The 17,526-nt window shown below is 42.8% G+C and overlaps 1 protein-coding gene across 1 annotated transcript in view; it reads left to right on the top strand.

The window, feature by feature from the left end:
- MAMLD1 (mastermind like domain containing 1) overlaps positions 1–17,526 on the top strand; it is an 81,931-nt gene that overhangs the window by 19,596 nt on the left and 44,809 nt on the right. The gene's annotated exons all lie outside the window — the stretch shown is intronic.

The following is a 17,526-nucleotide window of genomic DNA, read 5'->3' on the forward strand; positions in this document are numbered from 1 at the left end:
TGAGTTGAAACAAGAATATCCAGGTGAGGGGGGTAACTGAGCACCAAGTGGTTGAAGTCAAGGGACCAAGTTTGTGGTCTTCCAGCAGTAAGGATTGAGGCAAGGAAAGTTGAGACATCCCAGTTCAGTTTTAATATCTTCAATGACTCCAGTGAACACAGAGCAGAAAATTTGAGCTATTATAACTTCAGAAACTTTGCTCACATTCTGCAGCTTCACCAGATCCTGTATATATCCCTTGTGGATTGAGGTCTTAAGTATTTTTGGCATCTGTAGCTGAGCTGTGTAGAGTGGGAGGAATACAAGTACTGCTCCTGGGTCATTGCTCCAGAGAAAGTGGGGCTGAGGTGCATATTGTGGAGCTTTTATCACAGGCATGGAAACAGACATGTTTTATAATCTGATCCAGTGTGAATAGCAAGGCAAATTCATAGTTGTGTTAGCCTAGTGAGAGGTGAGGGGTGGAGCAGGGAGGTACGAGGGAGGCTAAAGCTAAATGCTCATTTGGACCCATTTAGCTGCTGAGTGCTGCTCACTGCAGCTGAGAACTGGCTGTGAGGACAAGGAGACCTCAGCACTGTGGGAAAGTGGGAATTTAGTGTGTTTAGCCACAACCATGTGATTAATAGCTGTGTGCCTGTCATCTCTGCCATAGCACCCTCCATTCATCTCCCCTCTGCAGAGGAGGGGAGCAGGAGAGGGACTCTGCTCAGGGTGGGGGATCTGTGCTCTTGGTGGCAATCAGGAGCTGAGGAAGGGACCTGTCCCAGCACCTCCCTCTGCACTTAGAAAACTGCCTGGCATGTTCTGGGCACCACTGAAATCTGAATAATAAACATTTAATTCCGAGCTCCTCATATTTGGCTGTGGTTCTGTTCAGTGAAGCTTTGCTTAGAGGACACAAAAAGGGACAAATGTTCATAAGGCTTGAATCGTTTAACTTAAATCAACCTCCTCCTACCCACTATTGACAGATCAAGAGAACCAATGAGGCATGTTTAATTACACATACACCCAGTTTACAATTAGTCTGCAGACTGATTTTTTTTTCCATTTTTTTTCTCCTGACCCCACAAGGAAAAATTTGGTCCTGCAAGAGGTCTTACTGAATGTGAGACAAGCAGGGCTGCAGTGAGGTTTTTTTCCTTTTTAAATGTAAGTGGAATATCTTCTAGGTCAAATGATTTAATCTGATGCTCTAATGTGACATGGTTTAGCAATCCTTCTGCTCTCCTTCTGCTTGTAATAAGTGACAAAAATATGGCTTCTTGCTTGATAAATGGGTTAACAGTATTCACAAGGCAGGTAATAGAAATCCATATTAATAGGTGGAAATTGGCTCTTGATGCCAGGCAGGAGAGTCTAATGAAAGTATTATTGTTTTAGCTTCCAGCTCCTTTGGAAGCTGAAAGGTAAATGCCTGTATTATGTTCTTATTACCTATTTATCACACCATATAGCTGAGTGGATATTTATTAAATTACATTCATGTTTAATGCCTGTTTGTATACTTTTCACTCAGTGTGTTCTCAAAGGAAATTCTCTGGAAGTGTTTCAGAAATGCACAACTATTTTCCCATTCTCTTTTTATAAAGCAAACCCATTGTTGCCAACTGTCAATATACAATTGGCTTGGAAATTCAATTGTTTCCTGCTAAGCTGTAAGAACCAGCTAATCCTGCTCGATTTAATTTAGGAAATAAATATTTAAAAATCTGAAAAACACATGGTATTTTTGGGTAGTGTTGATTCCTTTTTAGTCTTTGAAAATACCCAAGATCCCAAGAGTTGGGCTTACCTATTTTCAGCTTTAATTTAGCATTAAATTGCTTCATCAGGGATTTTATATATGACCTTCTGTATGTTTGTGATTCTTCTGAGAATATTTAAAATAGTACTGAATACCATCAAAGATAAGAAATTAGAAACCTGTTTATTAATACACCTACTTATCGTGCTTCTGCAGTTTTGCATTCTTATTTTCTTCTTAAGCAGCACTTTCAATTAATTCCATCTAGATTAAAAGGGAAAAAAAAAAGAAAAGGAAGAAAACTAAAAGAACAAAAAACTAAAGCAAAAAACCCAGCATAGCTCAAGTATCCCCACACAGCTTTAACCTGGAGAGTGGTGGGATCTCAGGGGCTTTTCTGCACATCCTGAGAGGCAAAAAAAAGGAAGGTGGGCTTATATTTTCTCCCACCATATTATTTCCAGTTGGTCCCTCTTGTCAGAGCTCTGTGGGGTGATGCAGTCACAGTGAGTCAGGTGAGGACCAGGGCTGGTAGCCAAGGGCTCCTGCTTTTCTGTGTACCTTGTGCAGCAGTCACAGCACTTCCTTCCTGCCCCAGCATCCTGCACTCACAGACCATGCAGGAGAGGTGCCCAGCTGGAAATCTGTGCCAGTTTATTTAAGCAATCCCAAACAGGACATTTGACTCCCACTCTTACACTGAGGAATAGCTGTCATGTGTGGAAATCTGCAGAGTGTCATTCTCTCCCTTCACCAAGTTATTTGCAGATGCCTCAGAAATGCCTGGGGCTTGGTGCAGGTGGCTCCAGTGCTCACACAGAGCCTCAGCAGCTCTCACAGGCACCCTGGCCAGGCATGAAACAGCCCAGGTGAAATGCAGGGGCTCCTACCCATGAAATCCTGCTGGGGGGATCAGGCTGTAAGAGCTGGACTTAGAAATTACAAGAAGGCCAAGTGGTTTTTTTATATAAAGGGTTTGATAGTTCTTGTCTGCCTGAAGTTTAATTTCAGTGGAATATTGTATTGATCCATCGATGCAATCTGTTGAATGCTGCTATTTGAGCCACTCTGGCTTGTTTATATTAAGGATAAATAAATAACCCAGAGCTGCTGCACACATTGCAGCTCTCTGCAGTGCAGGCAATAATGCAAACTCTTCTGCCACAAGCAGGTTAATCACTTTATCACTTTCATTAAAATTTTGTTGCCACTGCCATTTAAAGACCTAATCTTTGTCATTAGTGGGTTGTAACAATGCCAAGTGAACATACTTTCAAGTTATGCTGAAAAAAAACTATATAAAATGTTATGCATCACATAGTACTGATTTACATTATTAATGTAAGAGAACAATTCAGAAAACAGTTATTTTCTGCTACCTTTTTTTTTAATTGTGCAGAGAGAAACAATAAATCAGTCTTCAGGAGTATGTGGAGCATATGAGCAAGTAGCAGTTCAAGCAAATTTTAGCCATTTATTGGGTTTTGAAACTTTAGGCATCTTGGATCAGCAAATGTTATTAATGTTTTAAGAGCCACTGCAAGCTCTTCCTTAGATTTTATATATATATATAATTATCGAGAGAGTAAGAAGTTTATATATATGAGTGTATGTATATGTAGAGATGTAGAGAAACTCCATCTCTGTTAAGCATTTTAGTTGTCATGGGAATAAGCTCTTCAAACTGTTATTCTTTCAGTTTTAATAATCTAAGTCCCTTTTCAGTACTTGCAGGTCTGCTTTACCTTTGTGTTCATTCAGTTTGATGAAGACTCTATGGGCTAATTAGTTTCATTTCTGCTTATGGCTGATATCTGATGGTTTTCATTCTTTTGGCTTCTCAGATCTTGGTCAATGCTCTGGTGTGTTTGCTGTAAGCACTGCAGGGAATGGTTGTTCTCTCTGCTGTACCCCAGTAACACATATTGCAGCATTTGACTGATTCCCCCTTTTGCAACACCTTTAAAGTATGGCTCTGTTTGGGTCAGGATTTCATAAATCACATTGATAGAAAAGTTGCATTCGATCCTTTTTCATGTAATGTGACAGTACAACAGAATTTATAGCATTGGAACTCATCTGAGAGACTCCCATGGTAACACTAATATTTTCTGACCTGCCTTAATTTCTCTTCTTATTCCAGGCATCTGTAACTGACTGTGTTCATTTTTTTGTGTAATAATGTTCTTTAAGATGAAATTTTGCCAATTGGTGTTTGGGCAAGTCTTTAATAAGATTTTTCATTTTCTTGATTTTTTTTCCTTACTCTCCAACAGTTTGAGCATATTTGAGTTATTTTGAGTTTCTATTCTGTCCTTGGAAATCAACATGAAGTGCTTAGCATGAGGCAGAGATCTTGTAGATCCTACAGTAACATGAAAGCAGCTTGTGGCACTGCAAACAACAGCAAAACCACTTACAGGTTTAATATGTTTGGATAGGAAATGCCCAAGAAAATGTATTTCTGAGCCCTGTGTTGTTTGTTAAGTCACACTGACGCACGGCCCAGGGCCTGAGGAAAAGTTCAGGAGCGGCAGAGAGCCAGGGAGGAACTCGTTGGTGGAGAATTTCTGTGGAGATAGTTTGTGGGCTGTTTATTGATTGCTCAGGTCATTGGTGAAAGGTCAACAGCTCTGCTGTGTCGGCAGATAAAGACAGAGGAATGGCATGCTGAGGTCACATTGGAAAGGAATTCAGTCGCACTAAAGAAAGAACATTTTAAACCTTTATTTACTCAGAAAGGGTTGTGAGGTATTGAGCTTGCACGTTTATGACCCTTCAGTGGAAGATTAAGAAACCTTATTCTCGGCTTTCCCTGGGAGTTTTCCCCTTGCTTTACAATCTGCTTTTAGAGTCAAACCATTTTTAGCTCATTGCTTAATTCCTTGCTCCTGGTTTTGTGTCTGGCAAAGATTAGAGGCATATTTCCTTGTGCAAATAAACACTGGTAATTTTTTCTGAACAACCAAATTTTGAAGCAATTATGTCCTATGGTTAATTTAAATTTTTTCTCCCTTTTTTTCCTCAAAGTGCCTGTAGAGTGCTGAGCCCTGTTTGTGTTTATTTCTACTGTGTTTTACTTTAAGCCTATATGAAGGTAACTATTGCATGGCAGGGCTGAGATTTAACACATCTGAAAGGTGAACTGTTCAGGGCAGAATTTAAATCAGGAGGACTCAGGTCTTGTCTGAGCAAGGTCCTCATCAGCCGGTGTGTGCTGGGATTTAGGCAGGCAGGGTGAAAACAATGCTTTTCATTTTATTTACCTCCATTAGGAGCCAATTTAAATGAAAGCTAATAGACCATTATTGCACTTCAGAAAACGGGTTCTTACATAAACACTTAAGTTCATGGTTTTAACTAACCCAGTGCAGATTTGTTTTGCAGTAAGCTGTAAGTAGATGGGGAGCTGGTTTCCAGATTTGGGGACCAAAACACCTGTCAGTAAGCATGGGATTCTCTCTAATGCAAAGGCCTGGTCCAGACCTACCCCATCACCAAGCTCCCCTTAATCCCTGGAAGTGGTACAGGGAAGTACAGCCACACAAAGTGGGTGGCAAAGAGCATGTTTGTTTCCTTAGTCAGGTTGGGCATAAAGGCAATAAGTGAACAGGATTTGCCTGTACAGAAGATGTGAGCAAAGATTTGTATGTTGGAAACAAGGCTGCTGTGACTGATGATTTTAATATTGTCACTCAGTTTGGGCTTCTAAACTCCAAAATTGCAATTAAAAAAAATCCCTGTCTCTTTCTTCAGTAACTCAAAGCTCCTGAGTTTATGATCAGGCTAGATTTTTTCATTTCCTAGTATTAAAATTAACAAATCCTGCCTTTTAGATCTTCCAGGACTGCTCAGGTAGTTCACTTCCCCCCTGCCAACCTTGATGCACAGCACTGTGTAAAGTTAAACACTTCTGCTTTTGATGAAAGCACTCAGAACTGCTCAGGAGAAGATGCCAAGGAGCACCTCCAAGCTCTGGGCCTGTCCCTGCATCCTTGTGCACCTTCTGCATCGTCCCTGCTAACCAGGGCTCCTCCTGCTCAGCTTTGTAGGTTGATGTGTTCAGTGCAGCCATTTCTGTACCTCACGAAGAACACAGTAAAAAATAAACATCTCACCTGTGTTTTGCAATCACCTCATCTCTGCTGTTCCAGCAGCTTGGGCGTGGGTGGAAGGTGACTGTGATCCTCCAAACTGCCCATGGAGCAGGGGCCAGAACCTGATGTGCCCTGCTCTGGCACTGTCCTAAGAGGACAGAGCAGCAGAGGAGCTGCTTCCAGTTGTTGGTGTAAAACACCTGTACTGGGGGTTGCATTTTGGGTGAAATTTTGATAAAATGTAGAAGAAAGCTTTTCAGAGGCTAAGCCAAATGTGATGCCAAGCAGAGGATTTTTAGCCTTATTGATGTGTGGCAATACTACAATTCCTCACAGGTTTTCTGAATACTAGAGAGGAGTTATGTTAGACCAGTAATGACTGTAACAAAAAAAACCAATGAAGTAAAAATTAATAAACTGATTTTTTATTTAATTTATTAAGGAAAAAAGGAGCCTTGAAGATGAAATGAATGCACTGCTACTTGCCTGTAGTTGCTGAATCACATCCTGCTCCATCCAGAAGTAACTACATGTTGGCATCTAAATGGCTGTTGAGTCACCTCTGCAATATGAACTGGTGATTTACATTCATACACCAGAAAAGTGTCTCTGTTTAATAGTGAAAAAAAAAAAAAACTTGAACACCCAAACTGGTTTTTGCAAGAGAATGTCCTAGAGGAAAAATCTCTGGATGGGGTTAAGATTTCTATTGACAACAGACAGGCAAAAGCATGCAAGGCCCCTGCCCTGTGTAGCTGCTGGGAGAAGGTGCAAAGGTGCAAATATTTCCCAAGCTGCAGTTTTGGCCAGGAACTCATCCAGGAGGCTGCTGCTGGAGCTGCAGGAGCTACAGCTGCCTCCTTTTTCTAAATGCATGGTCCCAAAACCTGAAGCAGAGCCTGGGGAGCAGAGGCCCACAACTGCTGGCAGAGCTTGGTGCCAGCTCTGTGCCCAGAACACCGTGACCGTGTTTTCTGTGTGTGCCCTCCCCTTCAGAGAATCAGCCCTTTGTCTGAACAACTCCTTTCTCCTTTGCTTTTCTTTCTGAAGTTTTCAGTTGGTGACTGGGAAGCGGGGAGGGGAAAGGGGGAGGCAGCCTGCAAAGATGGAGCAGCTCATGAAAAGAAAGCTGCTGAATAGGCAGATTGTTTTATCTGGATGAGTTTTGTGTTCCTGACTCTGTGTTGCAAGGGAAGGTACAGTATAAACAGTGTTCTGGCTCACACGCTCCTGCTTCAGCCAGGAGATCACTCCTGCTGCTGCTGCTCAAAAGCCCTGAGCCTGTGTTATCTGTTTCCCCCTCCCCCTGAAGGTATCTGTTTGCTGCTGATGGCATTTCTGTTTAGCCAGGGCCGTGGTGACACTGTAAGAAATGTGACCGTGTCTCAAGGATTCTGCAGCTTTGTGCGCCCCCACAAAGTGGAATTTCCTATGGCTGCTGACTCCAAAAGGGTCCTGTGTTCCCAGCCTCAGCAGTCTGGACAGAAACCTGGAAAGCTGAGGATAAAATATCTCAGTGTGGTTTAGGAGGAAATGTAGAAGCCCAGGCTTGGAGTGGGGATCCCAAATTACCCTTCAGTGGCTGAATCTTCTCCTCCTTCTCTCTTCTTCCATCAGAAAACTTTAGGAACAGCTGAGGCTCTGGTCAGCTGGTGGTTGCTTTGGCTGCCCATGTAATCCCAGGCTCCAACACGAGATGTGGTGATAGTCTTTGAAATGGAGAGGCCGTGGCCTCCGTATTATTAAAGGTCATCAGGCATCTGGTATTGGCTGAAGGGACTTTGTGCAGCAGAAGATTTTATAAATTCTATAAATATAAATTTTAAAGGAAGAAAAGAAGATGAAAAAATTATGGTAAATTTAGTGCTTCAGGTTCAACACAGCAGGGAGGGACAGGAGGTGGGATGTGTGTGTCCAGGCAAAATAATCCTGAGTAAATAAATCCTGTTGATTCAGAGCCCTTGAAAAGAAAATTCCTCCCCGAATACAAGTGATTTGGTTTTTACACATCCTGAACTGTGTCAGTGAAACCCTGAAACCCTCATCAGTGGGGGGGACAGGAATGGTGCTGCTGGCCTCTTCTATGCTGAAACTGTAATTTAAGAATGAGAGGGGTTTAGGGCTGCTGGAAGTTTTCTGGTATTTCATATGAGAATAAAGTGCTAATGCATCCCCCCACTGAAAGGTAGGAAGCCAGTGAGCAGGACTCTCCTCAAACACAATGGCTCTATCTTGCTCTGTTATGGCACAAAGGAGTGGCTTGCTTAATCTCTGAAATTAATAGAGCAGAGAGGAAACGGCTCTTAAAGAGATGTGTGTGTGCTTCCTTCCTGTGCGGAGCGTGGGGAGCCTGGCTCACTGAGGCAATGTCATTTCACATAACTAGAGGGCTCTTCTTATAAAGGACAATTACAGTAAGTCTAGCAAGGCTGGAATTTTTGACTTTTCAGGGGTTTTTTTCCCCTGCTAGGGTGGAGGGGATTTTTGTTCAAAACCTGGTGTATTATTTTGGTGGAAGATGATGCTGTGAGAGTTTGTCCTACATTTGCTTTCTCAGGAGATTGATGGGGTTTTTTTTGGGGGGGGGGAGGAAGCAGGGGGGTGTCTGCCTGTTGTTTAGTGACATCAGAGAAACCAGCCTGCTGCTCCATTCCCTGCCACACTTAGTACAACAGTCTAAATGTGTTTTGAGCTCTTGTCCTAGGAGAATGTCAGTTCAACCAGAATTAACGGAGTGTATTCTAGTAGAACAGCTCCTTTTTCACACTGTGTTGGCCCTTTATAGCAGTGTGTTACTCTTGGTGTGAAGCCAAATCGACTGATAAGCAATGCACTAGATTTTCCTGCACGTGGTCAAGGCTGTTCTCATCTATACAAACATTTTTAGCTTTAGGAAAAAAGCCTAGTGCTCACAAAACTAAACCCCACCTAGCCCCTCTCACTTCAGAGGGAGGGAAGAGAAAAATTGGCTTCCCAAGAAGCCCTCAGGATTTTTGAGTTGCTTCAGGGAGAAAGATGGGGAGACCAGGAAGAGATGCCGTGGGGACAGGGCTCCTGGGTACCGTGCTGCCTGCAGCCCATTTGATTTGAGTACAGGGGGATGCTGCTCAGCATGGTTCAGGAACTGACTTTAGTTGGGCAGATGATGCTTTGCTCTGCTTTCATTCCTTAACTTCTGTTAATAATTTATATGTGATACTGCACATTAGAAATATACCTCCAACTCTGCATTTGAAACTGCTGTCTAGGGTAGCATAACATCATCCAGCCATGTTGTGTATCTTGTGCATTTATTAAAAAGGAAGAGGGTGTGGATTGTGTGAGTTTAGAGTCAGTCAGGGGGAATCTGTAATAAAATGCCTATCTATAAAGTGCAGGACACTTTGTTCCCTCCTAGCAACATGATGTATTTTACATATGAACAATAGTTGGTTGTTTTGCACAAAATGTGTTTTTGTTATTATCAGTGCTGCCACCCCTTGTCCCTCATTTATTATGGGACTCACTGCAGCAAAACTGCCAAGTTCTTGGTGCTTTTTCAGCTTTCATTCAGCTGCATGATTTGTAATGACTGTGGTGAGCTGGGGACAGGAGGAAGTTTAAATTTGGGCAGTTGTGCATCTATCTGCAGCTAATGAGGCATCTAATTTCTATGCAAATCTGATACAGCTTTACCACAGCCCTGGCTGGAAGTTCAAGTATTCTGTATTTTTCAATATTTTTCAAAATTTTTCAATATTTTTCTGCATTTTTGCCATCGCCAGTGTGTTTTAAGCACCATCTCTTTTGGATTTTATTTATCCAAAATATGAGATGGAGAATTGGCTGCTATCAGTGTTGCTCACCAGTGGTGAGGAAGGCTCAGCAACCTTTGTCTGCCTGACCCCACATTGCCCATGGCTGCTGTAACCAGGTACTGGAAAAGGCCAATATTCAGTGGGGATTGTATTGCTGCAGTGTCCTTTTCCTTTTGATGCCTTTTCAGCAGCCCTGAGCAGCTACATCCATCTGTCCCAGCCACCACTTTAGTGCCCTGCACAAAATTCCCCTTCCAAGGGGAAGCATGGAAACATGCTAAAGCTTAGTGTCAGAGTCCCTGCAGGCTCCTGGGGGCAGGGACCAGCTTTCCTCCTGGTTTCAGGCAGGTTCCCAGCCCCAAGCAGTGTGACCTTGTCTGTCTTGCAAGGAATTATTGTGCTCCACGCAATGCTGCCTGAGAACAGGCGGCAGCACAGCACAAGGTGGGATGGCTACAGTTTAAAATAGAAGATGGCATAATGAAGTTCTTAGGCTAAATGCCAGTGTAAAATTAGCATTTAACTTCCCCCTTAGAATTTGCCTGTTAATTAGGTATCACTGTCTATATTGGAGTCATTTTTAGAAGTTGTTACAGTAATATTAACATGACTGAAATGCATTGCATGAAATTATATTATGCATCAAAGTTTTCTCCTGGTAGGGGCTTAGATCATCCAGCCCAGCTGGGAATGGTATTATTTTACTTGTTCTATTATAGACATCTAGACACATACACAGCCCTCAGACTTAAAGGAATGTGTCTGCAAGGTAAAATAATAAGTGTATACCAGACAGTCCACAGGATTAGAAGTCTATTTAAATGAGAAGAAAAAGTGGGGGACAGAGATGAGAAGGGAAGAAATTCTATGCCTTGTAACAATACCCTATTTACCTTCCAGTTATGACTTCTCAAACTGGATTAGGGCAGTGAACTTTTTCTTCTGAACATATCAACCTGTAAAGGCAGGTGTTAGCATCCCAGAGCAGGTTGGACAGAGGATTTTTGTTACATCCTTTCTTTAGACTTTTTTTTTTAATAAATCTTTATGCAGAGCCTTTTATGCATTTTGATATCAAGTTTCACCAACTTGCAAAAAGTTTAACTTCTGGATGTTTCCCCAAAATAGATGTACAGATGTGGCACTGAACTGTTCTGGTTGGGCTTCCCTCTACTCCAGGACCTTTCTGAAATCCTGGAAAAATCTGGGGTCCAGTGTGTGCAAGGCTGCCTGTTCTTGCAATGCCTCCCATTGCCATGTAGTCCTTGTCTTTGGGGCTCCCCCATGCTGTGGGGTCCCATCCAGCTGGCCTGTAATAGCTCTGCCTGTTCATTTTCCCCAGCTCCGTTTCCTTTCTTCCTCCTAACCAGCGCAGAACTAGAGGGATGCAGGCTCTGGGGTCCTGTGCATGCACCATAGGAGTACCAGAAGGCAGGCAATTTGCATTTTAATAACTCCCTCATTATGTATTTGTCTGATCCTGTCAATATTTTGCATTTTTTAAACTTTGCTGACTGCAGACATTGTGGGCTATCAAGTCAATAATTAGATTGCCTTATTTTAAGCACCTAGGTTATAAATCAGAGCAGCCCGATTCTGTAGCCCAGTGCTGTGTCTGGAGAGCAGCTGGCCTGTATGTGAAAGGCAGAAGATTTGAGGAGAGCATTGCACACAGATTTGCTGTTGTTAGGAATGCCTTTGGGAACATACTTGAAACGGTGGGGGGGAGGGGGTCAATCCTTTTTCAGAAATAAAAATTCCAGAAATTAAATCTTCATCAGAGGACATAGCATCACCTTTCCTGTCAAGTGAGTGTGGTTCTTCCCACACCAAGTAGGAGTGTTGTAAACCTCACTTTCATTTTATTCCACCTGCCTAATGAGGTGGGATGTTTTGTTTCACCTAAAGCCTGAGCTCGTGGCAGAAGCATTAAATGCAAATTGCACCTTGAGGACCCCCCTTGAATCACCCAGCACAGCTTGTACTGCCACTGATGCTGGGTTTATCTCAATTGTTGTCTAAGGCTTTGGAATTATAAATGTTTGTGTTAAACATGTACTTTCTCTTCCTTGTAGTGCAGTTATTTGTATTGCACGTGGGGTTTGAAAGAAGTCAAATATGGAGAGTGCAGAAACAATAAAATCTCTGTTCATGTCTAGATGCACAGGTATGTGGAAAGTGAGGGTGAGTGCTGGTGGTGCTATAAAAGATGTGGAGATCATTTCATCCTCAAAAGAGCAAACTGTGAGTGGATACAGATACAGTGGACAGAGAAATGCCCACTGAAATCAGCAGCAAAGGTTCCAGCTGTTTCACCAGCTCCGGTCCAGTTGAAACAGAATACAGATTGCTCTGAGTATAGAATATCCTAAAGACAGATTTCAGAGAGGAAAAGCCCAAGTTCTGCTTTTATTTTAAAAAGTATTACTGATGACCAATACCCAAACAGAAATGTGTTAGATGCATGGGGCAGTGGAGAGCTTGGACCCAATGAAATCTGCAGCTGGCACTGAAATGTGGCAAAATGGGTGCTGGGAGGACATCAGCACAAAGGAACCCCCAGGAACAGGTGAGCACAGACAAGGGCAAGGTTTGCTTCTTTAAATTTGCATCAGGAATGAAGGGACAGTTGTGTGCAGATGCATGGAAGAGGGAGGAAAAGCATTATTAGAAGCTGCATTATTTCTCTTACTGTAAATAGTTTTTTGTTCAGCATGGAAAGACAGCAGCTCTTCCCGGGGTTGTTTGCTGTTTGCTTTTCTTGTGTGACTGCTTGATGGTTCAGCTTGTTAATGGACCAGGTTTCTATTAAAAGTGTTTAGTTGTTTGACAGAAGCCAGGAGCTTACTATGTGCTGGTGAAGGCTGTCACTGTTTTCTTATATGGAGATACACATGTTTTTAAGGGGTAACAGAAATTCCTCCTGGTTCTTGGATTGCTCTTAGAGTTAGGCACAAATCATTAGAAAATAGTGGAAATGTACTTGAGGTTAATTTTCCTTCCTTCCCATTCAATCCATGAGCTTCTGCATATTTTAAGGGAAAAAGAAGTTTGGCCTCTCAGAAAACCCAAAACTAATGTGGATCAGTGAGAGATCCAGACCATGACAATGTGAGAGCTCTCTAGGAATCCCATAATAGCTTCATTTTGGTGTCATGAAATGGGCAGCCCTGAAGAGCCCGTGGTTTTCAGAGTTGCTGTGCAAGAGCTGCCCAAGGTGCCTTCCTGTCTCAGCCCCACCCCAACACCCTGAGCCCTGGGAGTGGGGGCCCTTAGTGACAAGCAGAATCTCATCTTGCACAAGTGCTTGGTGAGGAAACCTGGTGACCCAGCTTCTGGCCAGCTTGTTTTTCCCAGGAATGGCCTTTCCTTGGCAGAGTTGAGGAGTGGGGCCTCGTGCTTTGCCATGGGTGCAGTTTGCTCCCGGAGCCAGGCGAGCTCCTTCCCCACAGTGCAGTTCCATATCCCACACTAAAACCACTGTATTGTAAATGAGCAAAGTTTGTTTTCAGGGAGTTGCTCATATTGACACTTCTGACTTACTGTCTGTCTTGTTACAGAGCAGATTTGTCTCACAGAAACCAGGAAATGCTGTGTAAGGCTGGAGCAGAAACTTCCGTAAATCAACAGTCTGCCCCAATGTCACCCCATTTCTCCCATGTCTTGTTTTTGGTGTCTTGTTGTATACTAAGAAAAAGTACTTCAAATTCAAGCAGAAGGAGGGGGTTTTTTGCGTTGGAGAACTGATAAATGGTGGTGCATTTTTCCTTTAAAGATACACTTGACATTTATCTGTCCCTGTTCGTATATAATGAATGGGGAAACAAAAGAGGGAAATTGTATTTCAACTTTATGTGCTCAAGAGGAAAAAAGAGGTAGTTTTACTAGGGGAAGACATGCTGTATCTGATTACAATTCCTTATTCTTTAGGCTGTCATTTATGCCTGGATAAAGTAAATATAAAATGCTGCCAGGTTAGAACAGTGCTATTTTAACTACATTGTCCAAACAATTGTGCAAAGAAATGAGGTGAAGGACTAATTCTGTGTTGGTGTTCTGATAAGATTTTGAAATAGAAGCAAAGTGAAGATGACTGTAAAAGGGAGAAATATAACAGCTGAAACCTCCTAACAATGTGCTTAATGATAGTACACCTTTCTTGTTCATCAGCACCTCTCATGTTTGTATGGAGCCCAAATAATATCAGTTCTTTAACAGTTTTTACATCAGTATCAGAAGGAGAATAAAATAGATATATATAAACTAAAACTTTTTTTTTGTTTATATTACCAAATTCATGCAGTTAAAAATATACAGTATCTTTTAGATTTGAGTACAAATAGGTATAAAACAGGGTGTCAGCCTGTTTAATTAAAAAAATTAATGTGTTTGGCAATGTGTTTAGCTTTCTATTTGGTTTTGGCTCCAGATCTGACTCAAATGTTTGTGCAAGAAAGGCTGCACTAAAAAGTGCAAGGTCAGATTTTGGAGTGCTCAGACATGTCATGGAGGGAGGGGAAAGAATTGCTGCCATACATAAGGTTGGTGTTTCCTGCCCATTTCCTACATCACGTCTGGTAAATGTAGGGACTGAAGCACAGGAAACCAAGTACCATTTCTTTGCAGTCTCTTCAGTTCAGTAGGAAGTTACTTTTGAAGAACTGGAGATGTCTTGCCCCCAGGGCTGGGTGTATGCCATGGTGAGGAGCCAGGGCTGCTGGTGGGCACTAGGAGAAACAATGCTGAAAATTTGCTTCTGCAGAGGAGTAGGCCCTGTTATAGGAACTGAAGAATGGGAGGCTGGTGAAATGCATATTGATGGTCATGATGTGTGCAGGAAATGCTGTCAAGGGCCTGGCAGAGCTTTGAATAGGTACAGATGGAGGTGAGGGGTTGCAGCTGTGGTAAGCACTTGGAAGTTAGTGCATTTGAAGAAGTTTCATTTCCTTCTACAGAGCAGGACCTGGCAGCTCTGTGCCAATGATAAAATGGTTACCCTCAGCCACTTCGTAGTGGCTCACCTCTTCTATCTCCATTGAGTTTGCAGTCAGTCCGTGCCTCTCAGCTGGGGTTCAGCCACTTCCACCTGAGAGGCTGTCATTTCTTATAGAGGACAGTCATCTTACTGTGCCTAAGATGCCTTAAGGGGACTTTCTCTCAGTACAATTCCACTTAAGATTGCTGAGACTACCTGAGCACAGCACATGCATGTCCCAGCCAGGTGGGTTGCATTAACACAGTGCCCACCCATGCTAATTAGTCCCAGAGCTAGCTCAGTGGCCTTGGCTTCAGGATCTCTGAGCCCCAGGGAAGGAATATGGTCTGAAGTGATGAAGTCACCTCAAGCAGCTCTGTTGAAGTTAAGTGAACCTCTCCTCTCTGGATTAGAGTTAACCTGGTGCCCCTTCAATTCCTTGAGTGCCCTGAAACTTCAAGGTGGGCACAACACAGTGTTTAGTGACAGATTTCACTTCCAGGAAATCCAAACTTTAATTCCCAGTTTGCAAGGTTCTTGCAGCTGCCCAGAACACTCCATGGTGCCATCTGGACAGTCATTTCCTGATGGTTGCAGCAGTTAAATCCTCACTAACCCATGTAACGATAGCTGAAAGAGGAAGTTCCTCCCATTCTTTCAGAAAAAAATGAAGAGATACTTGCTCTCCAGCTGTGTGGTTTGGAGAATTCATAGCTGTAGGTTCAGGTTTGCACAGTTTGGTGAATGGTTGTGTGTGCTGGCCTGGGCAGCAGCCAGCCAAGCCAGCCCCTCTCCCAAAGTGGACAGGGCATCCCTGTGCCTGCAGGTGGCTCAAACCCCTTTTTGGAGGAGAGGCAGAATTCTCAGTCAGTCACGGGATTCAGTGGCAGCTGTGTAAATTTATGTCAAGAAAGTTTTGCCTTCACTTTCAGACACTGTTCTCGAGCTTGAAAGTTTTAGGGGAAGTAGTGTAATTCTTGTGGGTAAACTGAAATGTCATAGCTAAAAGGCAGCAACAGGTTTGTCATCCTAAACTAGGTACACACAGTTTAAGTGTTCTGACCTTTCAAGAATGTGTTTGTTCAACTCCAGACATCGTGTCTGTATTAGAAAATAGAAGGGTAATTAAGTGTTGATGTTCAAAAGCATACAGTGAGTTTCCATGTAATATCTTTGTTTCTTAGTAAAGGCCAAGTCTTGCAAGCCACATTTCTCAGTGAAGGAGCCCTTACTAGGAGAAGGACTATAACCCAGGATGTCGCCTTGCTCTCTGGGTGGAGGGAAAGCCTCTACTCATTTGAAAATTCATCCTTTAAGAAGGGGCTCAGAAAAAAAATCCAAGTACCTGCAGGGCTTTTTGGTTTTCTCTTTAACCTGATGCTCATGTTACATAATGTGAACACTTGGGGCAAAAAACTGTGATACTCTGAATTGAATTTGCGTTATGTTTAAAGGGAAAATATAACTCTGACCAGAACAAAAAAAAGAGAGCACGTGTATGTTGTAGCCATGGTGTATTGCAGCCATAATGCATGGTACATGTTGCTGCCTGGCTACTGCCTCCTGTGCATTTCTGCTCTGGTGCTGCTGCAGGGCCAAGGGACACCCTCCTGGCCCTGGTACTGTTTCCTCAGTTCTCACCTCCCAGACATACAGCCACACCTGTAGTGGGGCAGGGGAAGCAAATGAACACAGTTTGTTTGAAAGTCCATTCGTGTTTAAAGAGTTCTAGTAAGAGAATGTTTGATCACACGTAGTATTGGGAGAGAAGATAAGTGAAATGGGGAAATGAGGAGTCTGTTTGTAAAGCACTCACAAGGTCTAGGGTTTTCTGAGAGTTTTCAGGTTATCTTGTCCCCTTGAAATTAAATTGCAGCCAAGTGTCTAGGCTCATCTTCAAGGCTTAGCTAAGACACTTAATGAAAAAAAATAGTTCCTTTATGTAATTCCCATAATTCCCTTCCTTTCACCATTAACAGGATATATGGAATTCCATCAGTACTTCCTCTGTAAATCAAGATATTGCAGGCTATTGTCTCCATGTGCAGCTCCAGCTCAGTGTGCAAAGCATTTCATATTCAAAGCTTCAAAGGTCAATCATCTGATTAATACTCCCATTCCCCTGATGAGTCTTTTCTCTCTTTGTGGTATCCCTGTAGTTTTGAAATGCCTTATGCAGATGACTGAAAGCATTTCCTATGCACCCGGAGTTGACCCAGCTGCTGCAGCTGCATGTTGATGCTGCACCCATTGCAAAAGTTCCTGTAGGGAATAAAAGGTGCTCCAGCCATCCAGGAGGCTTCTGTGAGATAGTCCCACTACAGCCAGCAGTAGGTTTCAAGCTTTTTTTCCCTGCTGCAGTTCATCCCCCTGGAGTTTTACAAAGAGACCAGGACCATGTAAAGTATTCCCAAGTGGAGCAGCATGCTTCAGCCTGTGTATTCCAAACTACCTCCTCTGTTATGACAGATAACTGCAGTCTGGCTATAAAGTCTGTATCAGGGATTGGTAACCCTCCAGGATGGTACTTGGCACTCAAGAGCTAACACATGTTTTTGTTACATGAGCATGAGTCTAATAAAATGGCTCAGTGGTTTAATATGCCCCTTTGTAAAAACAAGGCGCAGTTGGATTTAGAAATTGTGATGATTTGGCAAGTTCAATTATTAACTTCTCTTTCAGGGTTAAGCTTTGACCAGAAATTTGCCATGAACCCATGGGCACATCCTGCTAGGAAACAACATGCAGAAATCCTTTGCTGTCCCACTTGATTTATCTGCACAGTGCAAACTCGGAGTGCAGAGCTGTATTTTGCCCCGAGGAAGTCACAGCAAGCTCCATCACCACTCCAGAGGAGAATGTGCTGAGGTTTTATTGTTCTTGTGCTTGAAAATATTTCTGCTGTGC

Source organism: Molothrus aeneus, chromosome 14 (assembly GCF_037042795.1).
Source record: "Molothrus aeneus isolate 106 chromosome 14, BPBGC_Maene_1.0, whole genome shotgun sequence".
Lineage (NCBI taxonomy): Eukaryota > Metazoa > Chordata > Aves > Passeriformes > Icteridae > Molothrus > Molothrus aeneus.